This window comes from Podarcis bocagei (genome assembly GCF_964188305.1).
Source record: "Podarcis bocagei genome assembly, chromosome: 16".
Classification (NCBI taxonomy): Eukaryota; Metazoa; Chordata; class Lepidosauria; order Squamata; family Lacertidae; genus Podarcis; species Podarcis bocagei.
Window position 1 is genome coordinate 25903864 of NC_138142.1, and position 22242 is coordinate 25926105.

At 45.2% G+C, this 22242-nt stretch overlaps 1 pseudogene across 1 annotated transcript; it reads left to right on the plus strand.

Moving 5' to 3' along the window:
• The first annotated feature begins 221 nt into the window (after positions 1-221).
• On the plus strand, positions 222-16095 carry LOC308576335 (arylacetamide deacetylase-like 4; annotated as a pseudogene). Its single transcript, XR_014013442.1, has 4 exons — positions 222-423; positions 3347-3563; positions 5585-5648; positions 15321-16095. The product of XR_014013442.1 is annotated as an arylacetamide deacetylase-like 4 (transcript).
• The last annotated feature ends 6147 nt before the right edge of the window (positions 16096-22242 follow it).

The following is a 22242-nucleotide window of genomic DNA, read 5'->3' on the forward strand; positions in this document are numbered from 1 at the left end:
ATAGGCAAATTCACACCCACCAATGTGTATCCACACCCTATGCGAGGAACAACAGTGTCTTTCAGGAATCCAGGATAGCTGCAATGTTTTACTCAATTACTAAACTATTTGTTTTATTCTCAACTGAGAACTATATGGGTTGGCCTAGGGTGTTCTTTTCCACATGGCATAGATTGTTCTCCTATTAAAGCCACTAGCTTTGTCCAAGGCGAAGTCCTTGTCTCTGTGCCTCTGAGTTTAAGGGAAATGGCGTTTGGTGAAACTCTGTGGATGCTGATATTATATACAACAATTTTCATTCATTTCTTGCTGTTAGTGTGGGGAGTTTCTTATCGTCTTACCAGGACCCACCTGCCTCGAGGACTGTCCTATCGCCCAATAATGCTGCTTCACGATTTCTTAGTGGGATATGGATTGGCACTAGTAAGTATATTTTACATATATCATGGGGATGAAGACACCTCTATAAAAGGGGCTGCAGCCCTTTAGAGTCAATAAAATAATTTAGAATAATTCTTTTAAAAAATGCTCATTAATTTGAAAATATTGAAAAATGCTCATTAATTTGAAAATATTGAAACCAATCTGATACCCATTCTTGAATTTCTTCTAACTTTTTCATTTTACATGCATTACCAGAAAAACACAGTATGTCTCTATAAGTACCCCAATTCTCTTGAATGTTTAATTTCCTTAGTGCACTGGCTTCAATAGGAGATAATCATAAAAGTGATTTCCGTTCAAGTAAATTTTGATATCTGGTCCACTTTCCACAGTGTTTTTATCTCCCGCCCTCTGCTGCCCACTACTTTCTTTCTCTTATAAAAGAAAATCACCAAGCTGCTTTATTGCTTCCAGTACCTTAACCACATTTTTCATCAGGTTTTCCATGAACAGTACCACATCATCCGCAAATGCCCTCAGTTTGTAAGTTTGAAGACTCACTTGGAGGCTTCGTATATCATTTTCTCTAATAACCCCACACAACACTTCTAAAACCAAAATAAACAATAATGGTGAAAGTAGATAACCTTCTCTTGTTTCCTTGCCAATAATGCATTTTTCCTATAAAATTCTGTTTACTGTTTGCAAATCGCTCTGTATATAATGTATTTATTCCTCTCACAAATTTCTCCCTGAACCCCATTTTATCTAGTAATTCCCACCCCCAACCCCAAGAAGCATTACACTGGGTAACAATTTTTTACTTTTTGAATGTTGTCTAGATTTCTACAACTGATTTAGGGTATTTTTGCACTGCTGAATCAGGAAATGGCATCCGTTTCTCTCCATCAGGTCAGGTTTACTGTAAACTGAATGATGGGCATTGATAAAGGTAAGTACACGTAAATTGCATGTTGCTTCACCATTTTTCAAACTTCAGGGCTTGAACTTCCGTTTCTTGGAACTCCTGGAATGCTCAGCAGCAGGGAGATTTCTCTTCAGAGTCCAACAGTACTCAGCCATCATGACTGTCCCAGCGACCCTGATACCTGGTCTCCATCTCTTTCATGTCCTGATGGAATCTCTCCCCCTGCTCGTCATTGAACCCAGTTTCTCAGGAAACTGGTCCATATGTGAAAATAGGTGCATCTTGACGCTCATGTTGCAGCCCAGGTTTCTGAAAGCAGTCAGCATGCTGCTGTCAATGAACAGTCTCCAATCTTTGGGTTCGTACTGTGGCACTCCAAGCTTGAGCAGAAGCTGCGCAATATCTGCACAGTACACCACGTCTTTCTCTTCCGAGAAAAAACGGAGGTACTCTTGATGCCTGTTGCGGAAGAAGCTGATGCAAGCACTGTCAGAGAGGAGGTTTTTTTCCTTCAATCTGGATGCCAACAGTTCGGCAGAGTCCTTTACAAGCTGAAGTCGCGAACTAGATCATTCAATTCCTTTTGTGAAAATGGATGTGGGAGCATCATCTTCAAGAACCACTTCTTCTTCTTCATGTCCTTCAACACTGGAGGTATCTTCGTCACTAATGTCAGGAAGATCTCCGAAGATAGGCACTGGAATTTCATCACAATGAGCTACAGGACGATGTGCTGATTGAAGATCAGGATACTTGAGGCTGCTCCAGTTCTTTCTGTTGATCCCAGCCGCACCAATTTATGGAAGATTTCGAGGTTTTATGACTTCAAACTGAACCCTTTTCCAAATAATCACCCAGAACTATCGGACCTGAATACTTCTTGTCATTAAAATAATCATTTCCAATCAAAACAATTATTCAACATGGCATTTTACCCCCACCAACTTCTTCTAAAATGCTCCACACAAGCGTACATGTGAACAAAAACATAAAAAGACATGTGGCCATAGCTCAAAAACTTGACCTGATTGAGCAAAACCAATGTGATTTTTGGATTCAGCGCATCTGATTCGTCCTAAATCAACTAAAAAAATGCAGACAACAAATTTGTTGTAGACCAGTGAATTATCAAACACTTTCTCTGCATCTAGAAAAACCATGGGTAATTGCTAATCATTTCTTTTTTCAAAATATTCAGTAGCATTTAATGCAATTGCAACATTATCTTTTAACTGCCTCATTGGCAGAAATGCTGTCTGGTCTTCATGTATTAAGTTTCCTAACACTTGTTTGAGACTTCTTGCTAATATTGCTGCAAACCATTTATAATTATAATAAAGCAAAATAATAGGTCTATAATTATTGACTTGGGCTGGGTCATGATCTTGTTTTGCTCTCAATGTGATATTGGCATACTAATAATAATACAAATTTTATTATTTGTATCCCGCCCATCTGGTTGGGTTTACCCAGCCACTCTGGGTGGCTTACAGCATATATAAGCATAATAAAACATCAAACATTAACAAACAGAATATCTTATACAGACTAAAATAAACCTATAAATCAATATATAATAATAATAATAATAATAATAATAATAATAATAATAATAATAATAACAATAATAATAATAATAATAATAATAATAATAATAATAACCAAATTAAAATAGCTGCCAATCCCAACAAAACAAAAACAAAACAGGGGAACTAAAATGAAAGATTTAAAAAAATTTTGGCCAATTGCCACATCCCAAGAGTTGTTCCAGCAATGCCCCTCTGGCCTCCCAGCATCCCCTTTTAGCTGTTCAAGGTGAGTCTGGGCCCTGCCCCCTAGGCCAGGTAGAAATGGGCCTTTCAGCAGGGAATGGTCTTACAAGTATCAGGTATCTCACCCTGTGTCAAAGTACTGGTCATGATCATTTCTTAAGGCTGGATTAGACGGTCCCAAAATACTTTTTTAAGTATTAAAAAATTGCAAGTGGAAAATGCTAATGCTAATTATGCATGCTAAATGTTTTGTTTTAAACAGGCAGGAATTCTGGAAAAAATGGGCATCTGCCATAGATATTCCATAATCAGGGCCATGTGCCTATTCATTCCGATAATGAAGGACTCCAAACTGATCATAAAGGACCTGGTTTTTGATGGGGTGCCTGTGAGGGTGTACTGGCCCAAGACATCACCTGCTGGGAACAGGAAAGGAATCACCTTTCTTCATGGAGGTGCTGCGGTGGCTGGAAGCATTCGTAAGTTCTGTGAAATGTGTTGGAAATGGTAGAACCTCTTTACAACCGCCACCACTCGCGGACATTCTAAGTTGCGACCACAGCAAACCCGGAAGTAAGCGGTGGTTTGCTGCCGTTCGCGCCTGCACAGAAGCGGGCAATTGTCGTCCGTGCCTGCGCACAATGGCGCCTCTCCCAGTGACCCGTTTCGCCATAAGGACGGTGTGGCGATCACACAGGGCCCCCGGACGTTTCACGGTCTATTGACCCTGTGCCACCACTGTGGTTGCTTTCTTCGCTGCCACCACCCCGCTTCTCACGGGGACACACGGAGTCCAGACAGTTGTTAACATAAACAAATAATCAAGTTTATTTTTAAGAGCAGGAATTATTCCCAACTATCTATCTAACTCCCTAACAATTCCTCTCACTCTCTCACAATACAATTCAACCAACCCACTGCTAATCCACCCTCTTCCTTCTCCAACACCCAAGCCTCAACTCCCAACTGACAAACCTCAACTCCCAACTCCCAAACCTCAACCGACAACCCCCAGACCTCAACTGACTTTTCAAAACCTCCCACTCTATCTTTTAATCCCCCCTTGCATTCTCACTGGCCAATCACCTCACACCCATTTTAACCCTTTCCTTCACACATTCTAGGGGGCAAACGCCACAGACGGGCCTCCAGAACGGATTGTGGTCACTAGTAGAGGTTCCACTGTATTGTTAGAAGACAATTTGTCATTGTAATTTAATGTAAAGATCCTGCAATGTTTGCCGTGGACGGGGGTGAGGTGGGGGTGATTTGTGCAGCCTATACATGGTTGTTGTTGTTATTTTCTACGAGAAAGTAGCATACATATATTATGAAATAATAATAATAATAATAATAATAATAATAATAATAATAATAATAATAATAATATATTTATACCCTGCCCATCTGGCTGGGTTTCCTTAGCTACTCTGGGGGGCTTCCAATAAAATATTAAAATACAATAGTCCTTCAGATATTAAAAGCTTCCCTAAACAGGGCTGCCTTCAGATGTCTTCTAAAAATCTGGTAGGTGTCTTTTCCTTTGACATTTGGTGGGAGGGCATTCATAGAATCATAGAATCATAGAGTTGGAAGAGACCACAAGGGCCATCGAGTCCAACCCCCTGCCAAGCAGGAAATACCATATAGAATCATAGAGTTGGAAGAGGGTGGGCACTACTACAGATAAGGCCCTCTGCCTGGTTCCCTGTAACTTTGCTTCTTGCAGTGAGGGAACTGCAAGAAGGCCCTCGGTGCTGCACCTCAGTGTCTAGGCAGAACTATAGGGGTGGAGATGCTCCTTCAGGTATACTGGATGGAGGCCGGTTAGGGCATTAAAGGTCAGCACCAACACTTTGAATTGTGCTTGGAAACGTACTGGGAGCCAATTTAGGTCTTTCAAGACCGGTGTTATGTGGTCTCGGCGGCTGCTCCCAGTCACCAGTCTAGTGGCTGCATTCTGGATTAGTTGTAGTTTCCGGGTCACCTTGAAAGGTAGCCCCACATAGAGCGCATTGCGGTAGTCCAAGCAGGAGATAACTAGAGCATGCACCACTCTGGCGAGACAGTCTGCGGGCAGGTAGGGTCTCAGCCTGCATTCCAGATGGAGCTGGTAAACAGTTGCCCTGGACGCAGAATTGACCTGTGCCTCCATGGACATTAAAAACAGACATTTATGACACAGCAATATTAGTCATATCCAGTCCTTTTTTTTCTAGAAAAAGAGGTGCCAGTACTCACCATGAAGTTGTTAAGGTAACTGCCACACTTTTAAACAACAACAACAAAGAGGTGCCGGTACTGCATACCCTTGTGTACCCCCTGGGGGGGAAAGTATTGGTCATATCTGTTAATTTCAACTGTTTTACTTTCAGTAGGACTAACTCACAGTGGATTCAACTCACAGTGATTTCAATGTGAACGACCAAGGAAATGTGTAATGGAGCGTAACAAATAATTGCTCACAGCAGGCAGTATGTGATGTGTTTTCCCCCCCTAGGAACCTCTGAAATGATCTGCCGTTCCATTGCCCACCAAACTGACTCAGTGGTTATGTGTACTGAGTAAGTATCTTCATGCTTGTTGTAGCAGAAAAAAGAGTATTTCCCCTCAGTTTCTAACTCTTATGGCGGCCAAGAGGGCCAAAATGGAGCCCAGCAGGCTTTCGCTGCGCATGCAGCTCCTTGCCGATCACCAAAACATCCTCCTGCCTCTTTGGCCGGTTAGCAGAGCGATCACAGCGGTCAGAAGCGATTGCAGTGTGTGGGTAATAAACCAGAACACACACAAGGTGTTCTCTTATCTTCTTAGCCTTTAATCGTGTAGCATAACATTGTAAATTACACCCGGCGAAAGCTCGCACATCTTTCCTCTCGCAGAGCGTACGAGAATGAAACACTCAGAGTAAACCACTCCCGTATGTGTCTTGCAGCCCCGCCTCAAGATGTGAGACGTCACTCAGAACTCTTTAACCCTGTAAGTTCTGAAACCCTTAACACCCCCTCTCGTCTTGCATCTTGAGGGAAACTGTGAACATCTATTTACAGACCTCTTTGAGTTCAACTCACCTCCCATTGCCTTTTGCTTTCCTCTGGCATCTGTCCCAGGCAACTGTTGAACCCCTTCAACACTCCCAGAATCACACTGTGCGAAACCAACCCACGCACTGGTGACCTCAAACCTCTCAGGTGGAATCCCCTTTGTGGTGCGTGTTGACCGTCTGAGCATGAACTCAGGTGCTCCTCCTGACCCACTGGGGTCAGCAAGCGTGTCTCCTACATCAGAAGACTCCCCCTCTGACTTGCTGCGTCTTCAGGCCTTCTGGACTTCGCTAACAGGAGATGAAGGCTCACTCTTGGGTTCTCTCTTAACAGCCTGCGAAGAAACCCAACCCTGTTCCTGACCCTCATCAGAGACTTGGTCCTCAGCAACAGGTTCAGCCTCTGCCTCTCCTTCCTCAGAATCAGACAGACATTCTGAGAGAACGTCAGGACCATCACTAAGTCTTGACCAACCATCCTGCTCACAGAACTCAGCTTGCTTACTGACCAGAAGCTTGGTCTGATCACCCCCTGGGTATGCAAACTTCCACCCATTTGTCGCAGGTTCATACCCACAGAAGATCATTTCCTGGTACCTTGGACCACCTTCCTTCCGTTGAGCTGTTGGTATAGGCACCCAAGCCCTGGAACCATACACACGGAAGAAATGCACCTGTGGCTTTTTCCGGTGCAACAGAAAAAACGGTGTGTCACCTATAACATGGTTATAGGATCTGTTAAATGTAAAGCTGGCAGCTTTCCAAGCTTCACTCCAAAAGCTCTGAGGCAACCCAGAGTCACACAGTAGAACCCTGACAGCTTCAGCCAGTGTTTTACTCCTGTGCTCTGCCACGCCTCTCTCTTGAGGAGACTTAGCACCCGTCACCTGGTGACGAATTTGTTAGAGTCGGAACTTAAGAGGTTAAGTTGTTCCCATGATGCCTCAACATTCTGACGTCAGCTTTGGAAGCTGGGAGGAGTTTTCTCTGTTGTTCCTCTCGGTCTTTGAGGGAGAAGGACGCAGTTTGTCATGGCTGCGAGAAGTCCTGGAGTTTTCTGAGAAATGGCGCAATAAACAACTGTAAATGGACAATCTGGTACTCTGTGTATTTGTCTGAAGCTAAGTGACAGCTTTGCCGCTGTGTTTTACTCTGCTAGGCGTGACTGAACGGAGCAGAATGCGCAGCTGATTGGAAGCGCGCCGGACCGCTGTAAAGAGCTAAGTTGGATCGTAAATCAATTAGCAGGTCACGCCCTAATCAATAAATCCCACAGGTTATGGAGCCTTAATTACCGCTTGTAAAGCTGTCGCTGGAGGCTGCCGGAATGCTTTGAAGTCTGCGTTCTGAGGCAGTGGAGCTGGCGGAGGCGGAGGTCTGACTCTGAGGCAAGCAGCTAGCTGAAAGAAGCAAATGTTTGCCTGTGCTGGAATGCAGCAGTGCTGAGGGCAGCAAGGAATCGTTTCTCCACGGACAGGAGCCGGAAGAGCTGGTGATCAGTGAGTACAGCTTGGGGCGCCTTGGGAGAACGGGAGACCATGGCAGAAGGCCACGATTCATATTCCGTCCCTTTCGAAAAATTGGACGGCAAGAATTGGCAAGAATACAGCAGGAGGCTGAAGGCATGGCTGGTGGCGAAGGGTCTGTGGGACGCTGTCCAGGGACCCCCACTTCCCACACCAGGGGCTGGAGCTACAGCAGCTGAGATAGCAGATGCCCATAATTCTCAGAGGAGAAATCAAAAGGCCCTGGGAGCAATCGTGCTTAGCCTGGATGGCTCGCAGCTTCCTTTGGTTGAGGGGCTGGAGAATGCATGTGAGGCCTATCAAGCGTTGGAACGGGTGCACTACAGAACCACGGCTGGGGCAAAGATCCACACCACCAGACGCTTGTTTGAGATGAAGTTACGTCCTGGGGATAGCATCAGGAAGCATGTAACTGATATGCTGGCCGTGTTTAACCAGCTGCGACTATTACAGGTTGACTTTTCAGAAGAGCTGAAAGTGTACATTTTGCTCAGCTCTCTGGACAAGAGTTATGACAATCTGTGTCTAACTCTGGAGTCTATGGATCCGCAACAGCTGACGCTGAATTACGTGGCGGGTCGCTTGCAGGACGAACAAGAACGACGCCAGGAAGAGGGCAGAGCTGGCACCGGGAGCTCTGGGTGTAAGGGCGGAGCCAAGCGAGCAGAATGCACGGTCCAGGCTTTTTCCGTTCGTCGCTGTTACGTTTGTAATTCGACGGAACATCTGCGTCGCAATTGCCCCCACCGGAGCAAGGAGGCAAGGCAGGATGTTGTCAAGGTCAACTCCCATGGGAACCAGTCGGGTTTCCATGGCAACCAGCCTGGGAGAACAGCCAGGCGTGGGACTGAATCAGGTGGACGTGACAAACACCATGAGGAGACTTATCAACTCACAGCCAGTCTGGCATTGTTTGAGGACAGCGCATTGTTTGAGAAAGGCTCAGAGCTTTGTTTTGTAATAGACTCTGCAGCTAATTGCAATTTGATTCCAGAGACCCCTGCTGTCGAGATGTGGAATTGCAGGGCAGTTCCGGCCGGAAAAACTGTATTTTTCGCAAATGGACAGAAACGAAATGTAACTAACGTTGCAAATGTATATGTTTCTGTTTTGCAGGAGCAGTTGGAGTGTTGTACCGTCCCAGGGATACACCACTGTCTTTTGTCTGTCCCTTATTTGTTAAAGAAGGGGTTTAAGGTTTGCTTCGAGGATGATGTCTGCACAATCTCCAAAGGAGAAAGGATACTTGCCAAGGTTAAAAAGGAGCAGAATGATCTCTTCATTCTTAAAACGCCTTTGGAGGGTGAGGGGAAGGTTGAGAAAGCACAAGCCCTGTGTGCTACAGTTCCCACTCATGTGTCATGTGCCCATGTTTGGCATGCTAGGACAGCTCATGGTTCTTTAGAAGAACTACAGGCGCTGCCTGAGGTCGCCAAAGGTTGTAACATTATAGAATGTGGATGTGCCATAAAATGTGAAGCATGCAGACAGGCAAAGGTAAAAGGGTGCAGTTACCCAAAGGTGGAGAGGGTACACACCAAACCCTTTGAACTGGTTCACATAGATCTATTGGATCCCGTAAAGGAACCAAGTCTGGGAGGGTCCAGGTTTCTGCTGACGATGCAGGATAGCTTTACGCAGAACACCTGGACTCATGGTCTCAAATCCAAGGAAGATGCAGCACAGCTGATCAAAGGTTGGGTTGAGGAGGTGGAACTAAGGTTCTCCACCAAAGTGCAAGCAGTCACCAGGGACAGAGGTGCTCAGTTTACAGGATCTGCTTTGCAGAAGTTCTTTCGCAAGAAAGGGATACGTCACACAGTGACTTCACCCAATCAGAGGGGGGTGGCAGAGCTTAGATGTGAGGCTCTGGTCAAGGCTGCAAAGGTGTTGCTGGCAGATTCTGGGTTGCCACCAAAGTTTTGGCTGGAGGCAATCAGGTATGTGGGCTTCACCTGGAATCGTACCTACAATTCAATGATAGGTGACACACCCTTTGGTTTGTTGCATGGCAGGAAACCCCAGATTCATTTTCTGCGCACGTTTGGTTCGAATGCATCTGTGCCGGTGCCTAAGGCTTTGCAAGGGCCAGATGGATCCAAGTTCCGGAAAATGATCTTCTGTGGGTATGAGCCAGCAGCGCGTGCATGGAGGTTTGCGTTCCCATCAGGTGATCAGAGTAAGGTGCTGATCAGCAAACACGCTGAGTTCTACGAACAGGAAAGGTCAAAGAATCCTGTCAAGCGTGATGTTCTATCAGAATGTCTTTCTGATTCAGTGCAGGAAGGTTCTGAGGAGGAGGAAGGAGAGGCTGAGTCTGCTGATGACGATCAGGTCACTGACCAAGGTCTGGAGCAGGGTGGGGCATCTCCACAAGTTGTTAAAAGAGTGGCCAAGAGTGAGCCTAGTTCTCCGGTGAGTGTGATGGAGAGGATTCGAAGTCGTTTTAAGTCAGAGGGGGAATCCCGCGATGCTGAGGACACACCTGCTGGTGATGGTGTGTCAGGGGAAACATCTGGGTTTGTGCCCAGACGGTCAAGTCGCACAACGAAGGGTATTCCACCTGAAAGGTATCAGGCCACAGGTGCGTGGGTAAGTTTCGCGCAGTGTGAATCTGAGAGTTATGTGGATGTTCCACAGGTCTTGTCAGAATGTGATGCAAGAGGGGGTGTTAGAGTCGGAACTTAAGAGGTTAAGTTGTTCCCATGATGCCTCAACATTCTGACGTCAGCTTTGGAAGCTGGGAGGAGTTTTCTCTGTTGTTCCTCTCGGTCTTTGAGGGAGAAGGACGCAGTTTGTCATGGCTGCGAGAAGTCCTGGAGTTTTCTGAGAAATGGCGCAATAAACAACTGTAAATGGACAATCTGGTACTCTGTGTATTTGTCTGAAGCTAAGTGACAGCTTTGCCGCTGTGTTTTACTCTGCTAGGCGTGACTGAACGGAGCAGAATGCGCAGCTGATTGGAAGCGCGCCGGATCGCTGTAAAGAGCTAAGTTGGATCGTAAACCAATTAGCAGGTCACGCCCTAATCAATAAATCCCACAGAATTCCCTTTTGCTTGAAAAACTCCTTCAGAGCAGACCCAGTAAACTGTGACCCACGGTCGCTCTTGAACCCTTGCACCTTGGTGGAGAACCTCAGTTCCACCTCCGCAACCCAATCTTTGATCAGTTGCGCCGCCTCCCCTTGGGTTCTCAGCGAGAAAAACCAACCGTTCTGACTAAAATCGTCTGTCAGCGTCAGCACAAACCTGGCCCCTCCCAGACTTGGACACTCCATGGGTCCTGCAAGGTCTGTGTGTACAAGCTCAAAAGGTTTTGTGGTTACCCTCTCCACCCTGGGATAACTGCACCTTTGTACCTTTGCCCTTTTGCATGCCCTGCACTCTAGGGACTTTCCACATGCTTAGAGTTTGCAACCCTTAGTGCAGCTGGGCAACTTTTGAACATCTTCCAAACTGCTGTGCAACATTCTCTTGTGCCATAAGTGAACACAAGAATCATGGCTGGGAACACTAGCACACTGCGCCTGTGCTCTTCCGGCATTCCCCCCACCCTCCAGAGGTGTCTCCAGAACAAAGAGATTGTTCTTGCATTCCACGTTGACAAGCTGTTTCCCCCCTCTGGAAATGGAACAGACATCATTTTCAAAGCAAACCGTATACTGTAGGAATGAAAAATCACGGGAGACGAGAGAGGCAGGTGTAACATGAGGCGTCTGTCAGGGCGGACCTTGAGAGCCTCTTTTATTGAATATTACAAGCATTGCCACAGGTGGGCCTGTGGCTGATTGGTTGACACATACACAAAGAAACTTGTGATTGGTTAACATAACTACTAAGGCGGGAATTACATGTGAGAGGTGGGGATTACATGTGATCATTTATCATTGATGGAGTAAAGGCTGGGAATCGGAGCTAGAACTAGACAGGCATGAAGCCTCCTAATTAAATTGTAACTAGAGATTAATATGGCACGAAACAATATAACAATCAAGTTCTGTAGATGTGGTCAGCTAGGCATGGAGAGCAGGTACAGTTTGTTTTCCATGAGCTTAGGATGTCTGTTACTAATGATTGATCATAGCATGAAACAATGTAACAATCAAGTTCTGTAGATGTGGTCAGCTAGGCATGAAGAGCAGGTTCGTACAGTGTGTGCAAAAGCAGGGAAAAGCCTACAAGCAAAACTTCTCAGAAAGCAAGAGAAAGGAGGAACAAGGCTTCCCCATAATGGAGCAGTTCTGTGCAGAAAGAAGACTTCCCTTTAGTATACCCTTCCTTTACAAGAGCAGGTACAGATAACAGACAACAATGCATCTCTGGCACAACGTAGACTTCCAGCTCCGCCTGTAAAAAGGAAACATAAACATTTGCAACGTTAGACACTGGCCTTTGTGACCCATTAGCAAACAGAACAGTTTTCCCAGCTGAAACCACCCTGCAGTTCCGCAGCTCGCCAGCAGGTGGCGCTCTAATCAGGTGATGACTCGCTCCCGAATCTATTATCCAGCGCACCATTGTGTCCTTGCTGGAGTTGTTCTTAAGCGTTGCCATGGCAACAAACTTCTCGCTGCCCCTGTCCTTGGCAGCTTCCGTAGCCGCAACTCTCTCAGTTGCCCTGAAGACTGGACTTATCTCAGCGTTCTCACACAGCTCTGCAGCACTTATCTCCATATGCTGCAGGTGGCTGACCTTGAAGCCTCCAGCTCTATCCAGCTTCCCAGGCTTCGACTCACGACGCAAACAACTCTTGGCAGCCTTTGGAAAAAGAGGCTTCTCAGAGCTTTTACTGCTCACTGCCCCCCCCACTTCTCTCAGGGCTCCCAGGACGCTTTCCTGCACCCCCTCTGATGGGTAAAGGGCTCCCAGCACTTTGCCTCTTTCCAGGCTCCTCACGCAGACACGTTGCAGCCTCACAGCAGCTCTCAGACTCTGCAAACGTAGCAGCAGCAGCAGCAGCAACAGTCCCTTCACCCCCCTCAGGGGCCCCACAGCTTTTCCCAGCTGTGCACCGGCTTTCACGAAGGTGGCCAGCGCCATCTTGCCTCTCCTGTTCTGATGCAGCCATTTCCTGGCCCTTGCTTCCGACCCCAGCTTCACAAGCTTCTTGGAGTGCTAGCCAAGCAGCCTCTGGCCTCTTTGCACCCAGAACAACAGGCACCAGATCAGCATTCACGTTCTCAGCCAAAAACGCAAGCACACGCTTCTCAGCTTCACGTTGCTCTGCAACCGTCCCAGCTGCCTTAGGTGCCGGCTGGACAACCTCCCACAGCCTGGCTCCGACTAAAAACAGCTCTGCTTCGAAGCTCCACTCCAACCACGTTTGGCTAGTCAGCTTCTGACATGGCAGCTTAAGCTCAAAGCCATGAGCCTGGGACTGAGCCATTTCCTCCCCCGGGGCTGAGCGTACTCACGAACAACAGCAGCTCCCTCCGGCTCCCGGTAGATCAGCTTCTCCTCCCAGCGAGCTCCTTTCAGCATCAAAGAAAGCAAAGCTCTAGCTGGCTCCAGCGTCTCCCCAGCTGGCTCCCCCACACATGGGACGTCTCTCCTGCAACAGCTTCAAAGCTTTGGCTAGCTTCCATAACCTATGGCGGCCAAGAGGGCCAAAATGGAGCCCAGCAGGCTTTCGCTGCGCATGCAGCTCCTTGCCGATCACCAAAACGTCCTCCTGCCTCTTTGGCCGGTTAGCAGAGCGATCACAGCGGTCAGAAGCGATTGCAGTGTGTGGGTAATAAACCAGAACACACACAAGGCGTTCTCTTATCTTCTTAGCCTTTAATCGTGTAGCATAACATTGTAAATTACACCCGGCGAAAGCTCACACATCTTTCCTCTCGCAGAGCGTACGAGAATGAAACACTCAGAGTAAACCACTCCCGTATGTGTCTTGCAGCCCCGCCTCAAGATGTGAGACGTCACTCAGAACTCTTTAACCCTGTAAGTTCTGAAACCCTTAACAGCTCTTCCACATGAGCCCAGAAAAAAGCTGATTTTGCCAACATGGTGAATTTGCCAACCTTTAGAATGGGTGTTCACCTTTGTATTTTGATTTTTATGCCTTTGGACCCAATCCCTCTGGCTTTAATGATAAGAAGAGCTCTGCTGGATCAGGCCATTAAACTACTTTTACAGAAAACCACCACATCAACCCATAAAAAGCCATTAGGATTCTTCTCCTAAGGCAAAATGGCCCTGTGGTTAAGAGGGAAAGTGCAGCTGGAGTTAAGGTGAACTTCTCTTTGGCAAATAAGCTCAAGCTGTTCCCAACTGTCCCGTCAGCCACACTTACTATCCAATGAGAGCAGTGGTACATTGGGCAATGGGAGAAGTGTCATTTGCCAGGGCTTCAGAGCCCTTTACAAGGCAAGCCTTCCTGACAGTAATGGACATCATCTCTCCCAATGGCTGCCCTCACTGCCTTAATGCACCTTTGGTGCATGATCTGAAGCCTCCTGGCCAAGGTGGGTGAACTGGAGTTCTTGGCTTTAAGGCCATATGGTTTAAAGTGGGCAGAAAGAGTGGGAAGCACTGATCTCAAGAAGGCATGGTGGGACATACTGGAGGTGATTCAGAACTGGGGTTGTTTTCCTGAGATGGAAAAGGAAATCAAGGAAACATTCAAAATATAGAAGTTGGTTATATTAGGCATGTCATGTGGAAAGTGGCCTGGGGAAATGTGTTTGTCGCTCTCTCTGAACTCTAGAACATGTGGACATTCAATGAAGCTGAATGCTAGAAGATTCAGATAAAAGAAAGTACTTATCCATACAGTGCAAAGTTAAACTACGGAACCAATTCCCACAGAAAGCAGAGATAGCTTCCAATGTGGATGGCTTTGAAAAGGGATTAAATAATTGGGCAGAGTATAAGGCTACCAGTGGCTCCTAGCTATGCTGGCTATAGTCTGCCTCTATGGTCGGAATCAGATTTGACCAGTGGCTACTGAGAATGGGATGCTGAACGTGCTAGTTTATATTTGGGTGCAGAGCATCAGCCACAGGGGCTGAATGTTGCACTCTGGGCCTCTTCATTTCCCCTCTGACCCCAGACCCCACCCCTGCACCATTGCCCCTCTTTTGCACCATCCTTGAGTGGCATCAGACTGGTGTGAATGTGTCTTGCTTGGTTGGTTGGAGAGTAGAGAAAGGTGTGTGGCTGTGTGTAGGAACCAACCTACTTGTCCAGTGGGAAAGTTCGCATTTGCTTTCCATTTAGCTCTCTGGTCCCACCCACAGCTGATATGTGGCCCCCAGGAAGGTTGCATAGAAAGGAATGTGGCCCTAGGGGTGCCACCCTTGCAATATGCCATTGCAGGAAAATGCTGCAAAGTGTATGATGTGTTATGTACTGAAGTTCTCACCCTGGGCCAGCAGGGGGATACTGTAGATAGTTATGCAAATGAAGGATTGAATGTGACGTTCAGTGATTGGATAGTTTGTATGCAAATGAAGGATTGAAAGTGACGTTCAGTGATTGGCTAGTTACAGAAAATGGTTACTGTTGCATTCTAGTGGAGCTCTATATATGCAGGCTGACCGGGAACCTCAGTTCAGTTCTGTTCCAGCTTACTAATAAAGAGCTGCTTTGGAAGAATCGCTGTGTCGTCTGATATGTTCGCCCACGACTTAACATGATGAATGCTGATGACATCTTGCCTTCTCTTTAGGTATCGCTTAGCTCCTGAGCATCCGTATCCAGTCCCTGTACTGGACTGTTTAACTGCTGTAATATACTTTATGAAAAATGCAAAGGAATATGGAGTGGACCCCAGCCGCATTGCCATTGCTGGGGAGAGTAGTGGAGGCACTTTTACTGCAGCCATTTGCCAAGAACTGGTGACCAGAGAGGACCTCCCAAGAGTGCGAGCTCAGGTCCTCATTTACCCATTCCTCCAAGGAATGGACTTCAATCTGCCATCCTATCAGCAAAACCATTCAGTTCCTCCTATGTTCCAGAAAAGAACTGTCAGTTGGTTTGACATATCTCACTGGGAAGACAATGAATGTAGATGGAGTTCTGAAAGGCGCCCATGTCCCTCCTGATTTGAGAGAGAAATACCAAAAATGGATAAGTGCTGATAACATTCCAGAAAAATTTAAAGCTAGGGGCTATGTTCCTGTAGCACCTGCTCCATTTTCAGAAGAACTTTATGAACAAGTTAAAAGAGGTACTGAGACAATGTTTGCCCCCCTTCTAGCAGAGGATGACATAATCCGCCAGCTCCCGGGGACTTTCATTCTAACCTGTGAATATGATGGATTCCGGGACGATGGGCTGTTGTACAAGAAGCGGCTAGAGGACCACGGTGTGCCAGTGACATGGTATCATGTTCAAGATGGATACCACGGAATAATGGCCTTGGCTGGTTGGGGGCCACTTGCATTCCTGAACACACAGAAATGTTTGCAGAGTGTAATACAGTTCTTAAAAGGTTTATAGAAATGAATCCAGTAGTAGATAGGTAGCCGTGTTGGTCTGCCATAGTCAAAATAAAAAAATTCCTTCCAGTAGCACCTTAAAGACCAACTAAGTTAGTTCTTGGTATGAGCTTTCGTGTGCATGCACACTGTGTATCTGAAGAAGTGTGCATGCACACGAAAGCTCATACCAAGAACTAACTTAGTTGGTCTTTAAGGTGCTACTGGAAGGAATTTTTTTATTTTGACTATAGAAATGAATGACCTTGCTGGAGTGCAAATATCCAGAGTGTGGGGTCAGGTGGGACTACCATGAAGTATTATAAAATATGCATCAAGTCATTGTGTCCACGATGAATGCATTGTGTTGACTGGGTTTAATTCATTGACAATAATTTCTGACCAAATCCCACAACCCTCTGCATCTCTGGCCATTTCCTCTACTGCTCATCTCTCTTGCTTGACAAGTCACTTACACAGCCCAGTTGCTTCGCCAGGCAGGCATCCTGGGTCATTAAAGACAGTGGGCAGTTTCTTTGATGTAGCTTTTCTAATGTTAATCTTAGGATGTTAATCTTATGGCCAGGAAACAGATCTCACCTGAAGGTTATAATGATCGCTGTCTTCCTGGCCATCCTCCTTATCATGTATATTGCTTGTTTATGACCTCAGGGGTTGCCAAATGTACTCCTTTGTAGTTCTGTTTTGTTTCCCCCAGAAATATGTGTGCTTAATTAGTTTTGGTAGATTAATTTTGTCCCCATATGGGGTTTGCTGAAATGCTCAGAGGAAATCTGATTGGTTCTTACGAACACTCTGTAAAAGTTCTTTTGTGAATAAAACGACCTGGGCCGAGGGGTGGACGCATGCAGAGATTATTATACGCACCCTTTCCCAGAGTCATGCTGGTTCAAGCCTCTGTGTATTCTTATTAATCAGAGTTCAATCCTTCCTTTACTTTGAGAACACCTCAAGTGGTGCTCCAGGTGAGGCAAACCTAAAAGGGAAACGTGTGAGGCTTGGGGGGACGGGGGACGGGACCTCAGCATGTGAGGCAAAGCTAAAAAGAAAACCTCAGCATTTGAGGCACAGCAAAAGGAAACCTCAGCAAAAGGAAACCCCCATGATTGGACTCTCCTCGGAGCTAGCAACCTGCTATCCCTCAGTCGCGGTGGATCATCTCCTGCAAAACGATTCTTGGACTTAGGATCTCATTTGCTGGGAATGAGCCCCAAAGACGCGCGCCTATTACCCTTCAGGTGAGATCATGAGAAGCAAGTTTTCACATGTGCAGGAAAAGCATAGGAATAATTCTTCCGATAGATTTATTGCTTTATTGTTTGGCGCCCAGCCACGCTTCCCCTGCGGGCCTCTACAGCTTCTGTTTACGCAGTGTGGCTTTGGAGCGGTCGTAAAGCAATTAGCAGAATTACACAGCATCTGTGTGTCGAAAGCGCAGTAAATAAGACCAAACGTTTCTTCTATCCTAATATCTCTTTATTGGGAACAAAATAGCATATTTACAATGCATAACAGCCATCAGAGTGGAGCTGCATTTTCTCTGCGTCCTTCTCTCTCAGTGCAGCGACGCAACAACCTGCTTTCGATTTTCACTCAGCTCACAGCATTCCAAGCTGCTTTCGTCACGTCCTGGCGTACTTCCCTTGTACGCGCCTCCTCTCAGGCTCGAGACACAAAAGGTTAACCCTTCACTACACCCAACAATAATTTATTATTTTTTGCTAGCTCAGGAAGGGCATGATAAGCATTTAGCACCCCAGTAGAATAAATGTTGTTAGAGATTGCTAGACTTTGCCCCTGGTTTCCAGAGGGGGGTACTTATGACATTAACAAATGGAATGAGCTGGGAGATGCACTCCATAGACATCCTGAGGCATCTCTACAAGTCTTGCACACCTGGCATTTGTGTAGAGATGCAGCTGGAAGGCTCTCTAACCCTTTGCTCCAGCCACCAGCTGTCTCTGTGAATGCTCCCACATTGTTGTAACCCCTAGCTGCTTTTAAAAATGCCATAATATTGTTACCTCCATCTCAGCCTCTAGATTTCAAACCTCTCTCCTCTGAGGTCATGACAAAGGTAATTCCATTGGCACCTTCCTTTGCCAAAGATTTGCCTGGGTCGAATGTAAATTCCATGCCACCTTCTTTGGTGGACCAATGCCTGCAAGGGGCTCAGACCACAGTGCAAAAATTGACTATTCCAAATATAGCAGAAGGAAGCAGTGAAGAAAAAACAGCTGACACCTTACCATTATTAGCAGTCTCTCCTGTTGTTCAGAATGCACAGGAACAGAGAGCCCATGAATCATTGCCCTTTGCAGTTTTTTAAAAATTGAAGCGAAGTGTGACAGAAAATGGCTTGCATGGTATTCTTGATGGGCTAGGAGCAGCCAGTACTTTAATTCCAAACCTTGACGCCTCTGAAGTTTCAATGAAACAATTGGCTTATGAAAATGAAAATGCTGATTGCAAGACTGCTCTTAAAGCGATGTACCAGAAGCCAGAAACAGATGTTGCTCAAATGAGTAAGCCTTGCCAGAATATTGACACCGAGACTCACAAATCTGCCCTCCTAGCAGCAGCTTTGTCTCCTTCAGTGCATCCTGCTAAAGACAGGCAATGCCACAATGGATGGCCTTCCAGCCTGAGTTTAAATGGGAAAACAAAGACTGTTGTGCCAGCTGCTTGTCAGTCTTTTATTGAAGCTAAATTAGCAGAGCCAGCTATTGCTTCTAACACAGTTGCTTTGAACACACAGTCTCCTGTGACAAATCTGCGCCATGCCGCTAAGGGCAGTGCTGGTTTGAATCTAATGAGAGCAGAACTTGCTACTTTTCCGTTCCAGTTCCCTATGGTGGTGTATACAATTAAGACATAGCACACAGGTCTGATTCCACCTCAGACAGTGAGACTCATTCTTAATCGCTTTTTGCAGACTGTTTTTTCTCCTTTCCTCCCTGACTTAAAATTCCTAATGACATTACTTTACAGCAGTTGCAGAGTTTGGGGGTTACTTCATACGCATGATTCTTTTAATACAATGCTTTCACCTACAGGACTACTTTTTCCCCAGACACTGCTGACAGAATAGTGATTTTAGAGTGGCTACACTCTGAATTGCCTAACACTGGATTTGATATTGCTGCTTGTTATTTGCTTTTTTCTAAACAGGATCAGGAGTCCCTAATGAGTTCTTTTCTTTCCTATCTGTTTGCATTTACTGATTAACTTGGGTTAGTTTATTTTAACCCTCCTAAAGATTCACGCCTAGTTTAATTCAACAGGTACCCTGAAAATTGGTTTCTGTCCAAAAACAGGTTCCTATTCAACACCTCTAGAGTGTTTTAACGCATAAAGATTCTGAAAATAACTAGCATTTTTTTTTTTTGCAGCTAATCAGAAAACTGACAGAGACCAGCCTACACTTCCACTGCATTTTGTGATTTTTGTGTGAAGTGGGATATCTTTTTATCACATTTGGCTAATTCCTGTCTTTCTCCTATGCTAGATTTTAATCTACTCTTTGATCTCAACACTGAAATATCTCTTAATGCATAGAACTATCCCTTTCTATGCTGCTCACATTTTGCTCCCATACAGAATTCAAGGATATATATATATATATTTAAATAATCTTTATTGCTTTTAAAACTTACGAGAAAAGAAAAAAGAAGAAAATAAGCGAAAGAAAAAGACAAAATAGAGCAGAGAAGAAAAAAAAGAGAGAGAAAAGAAAAAACAATACAATAAACAATACAAAACACAACCTTAACACACTAAACTAAACAAAGCAAAAGAACAGCAATTTAAAAACATATACCATACCATTTCATTACTCTATCTTTCATTCCCTTATTTCATCGACCTCCTCTCACCTCCCTTTTTGTATTCCACTTCTATTACTTGTTTCAGCAATTCCTTTCCATCTTTCTCTATTTTTATCATTATGAATATCTTCACATATTTTGTACCTTATTTTCCATTAATACTGAAATACTTATTTATACCTAACTCCTTATAACATTTCTGCTAAAGCCATAAAATTTCATTCCAACAATTTTCTAACACTCACTAAATTTACAATATTTCTATAAATAAACTTTAAACTTTCCCAATCTTCTACCACCATCTCTTCTCCCTGGTCTCGGATTCTGCCAGTCATTTCCGTCCATTCCATACAGTTCATCAACCTGGAGATCTTCCGTCCGAGGCTCTTAAATCTTTTCCAAGTCCCTTCTGCAGTTTTTCTTCATGTTCTTTGATGCTGAGGGTGCTGAAGTGCAGGTCTTGGGGAGGGGGGCTCAAGGATATAATTTCAGAAGGAAATCAACATGCTGATTCTGCTCTGAAATCCTTCTGTCCATTGTTTTCTAATCCAATTGACAGCCATGCATTTTTACACCAGGGAGCTAAACAGCTGGTTTTAAACTATTTTTTCATTTCTCTGACACAAGCTAAGGATATTGTTGATGGATGTCCTTCCTGCGCTTTAACTTCTGTCAACTTTACCTTAAATTAACTGTTTCCTTTCCTAATAAATTTTCTCCTATGGATCGCCATTGTAGGGAAGAGGTACCTCTGGAATGCCCTCTGGAATGCCCTCTAGTGATGTACCAGCAGCTCCCCAACCCGAAGTGAGAGGAACCTGTTCCTTTGCTTACCTAGGGGCAGGGGTGCACTACTGTTCTTACTTTCTCAGGTCCTGTGTGGATTCCAAGTCGCTGTATCCATCCCTATTGGCCAAGACATGAGCTGGCACCAAGGCCTGCAGAATCCCCTTCCAGACTTTGCAAGGACCATGACCCTGACTCCGCATCTACAGGCTCAGCAGCCCCGTGCGAAAGTCCATTGCACCCATCCTCATCCTTGAAAGGCTGAGGGATGCCCGGAGGTGACATGGGGAATGCTGAAGACCTTGACCTCTGATGCCAAGACACAATTTCAGCATTATGATGTTCCAACGGAATCAGAGACCTTTTTAGTAGCTCTAATTACTCAGCCACGTATGAACCCTATGCTGATTTTAACATGTATATTATTTGTTTTCTTGATACCTAGTACTCACTGTATCTATCTTCCTCCTGACACTTCTTCTAGTCATAGCTATAATATGTGGATGCATTTAGCTGCAGTTGCTAATGTCTCTCATTTTTGTCTGAGTGAAACTGCCTTAGGACATTGTATAATCCCAGTTTGTACACAGCCTTTCACATGCCACATGCCACACACATGGGAAAGTGGTTTTCTAAATGGATTTCTAAAGGTATCATTAGTTGGGGAAAGGTAACACAAAAGATACCCCTGGATACAATACACACCTAGAGTTGCAGCACCGCCAGACACCTCTTGTGCTCAGATTGTGAATTGCAGTAAGGAAGCAACTCGCTGTCTGAACACAGGAAGGCCAACTTGGAATTGTTCACGTGTTCAGCAGATTACTTTTAATTATGCTCATGTGCACTTACCAGATGGCTGGTTTTTTACATGTAATCAAAGAAGTTATAACTACATTTCTGCCAATTTATCTGATGCTCAATGCTGCCTTAGCCGATTGACGTTAGTTATGCCTAGTCGCTCAATTTTTGAAAAAAACAGGCAGCAGCATTCAAAAGCGCCCTCAACCTCATGCTGAAAGATTAACTAACATGTGTGACTCCAATCTACAGGTTTTTTTTCCAAAGCAGAGTATATTTCCTTGGCTTCTTCCTTAGTGGGAGTCCCTGCTTTGGCTATATACAATGCTTGCATGGGTGCTCACCTGGCCTGTTCTTTGACAAAATCTATAAATCATACCTCACGTGCTTTAGCTCTTTTAAATCAAGAACAGAAGATTTTAAGAGAAGCTGTTATTACACTGAAAGCTTCTGTAAGACTATCTCTTGCTACACCAGCATCTAGGATGTCAAGTTGTGTCTAATCTTTGCTGTTTTAATTTGACTGATGATAGTTACCATGTGCAAACTCAAATTGATCAATTGAGAGCACTAGCACACAACATCACACAGGATGTTCTTCCTTCCTGATGGGACACTCTGTGGTCTTGGTTATCACAGACTGGGTGGTTTCGAACCCAGCTCATGTATGGGTTGCTAATCATTGTTGTCTTAATTGGAACATCTTGTTTTTTACAATGTATCCCTTCCTTGTTCT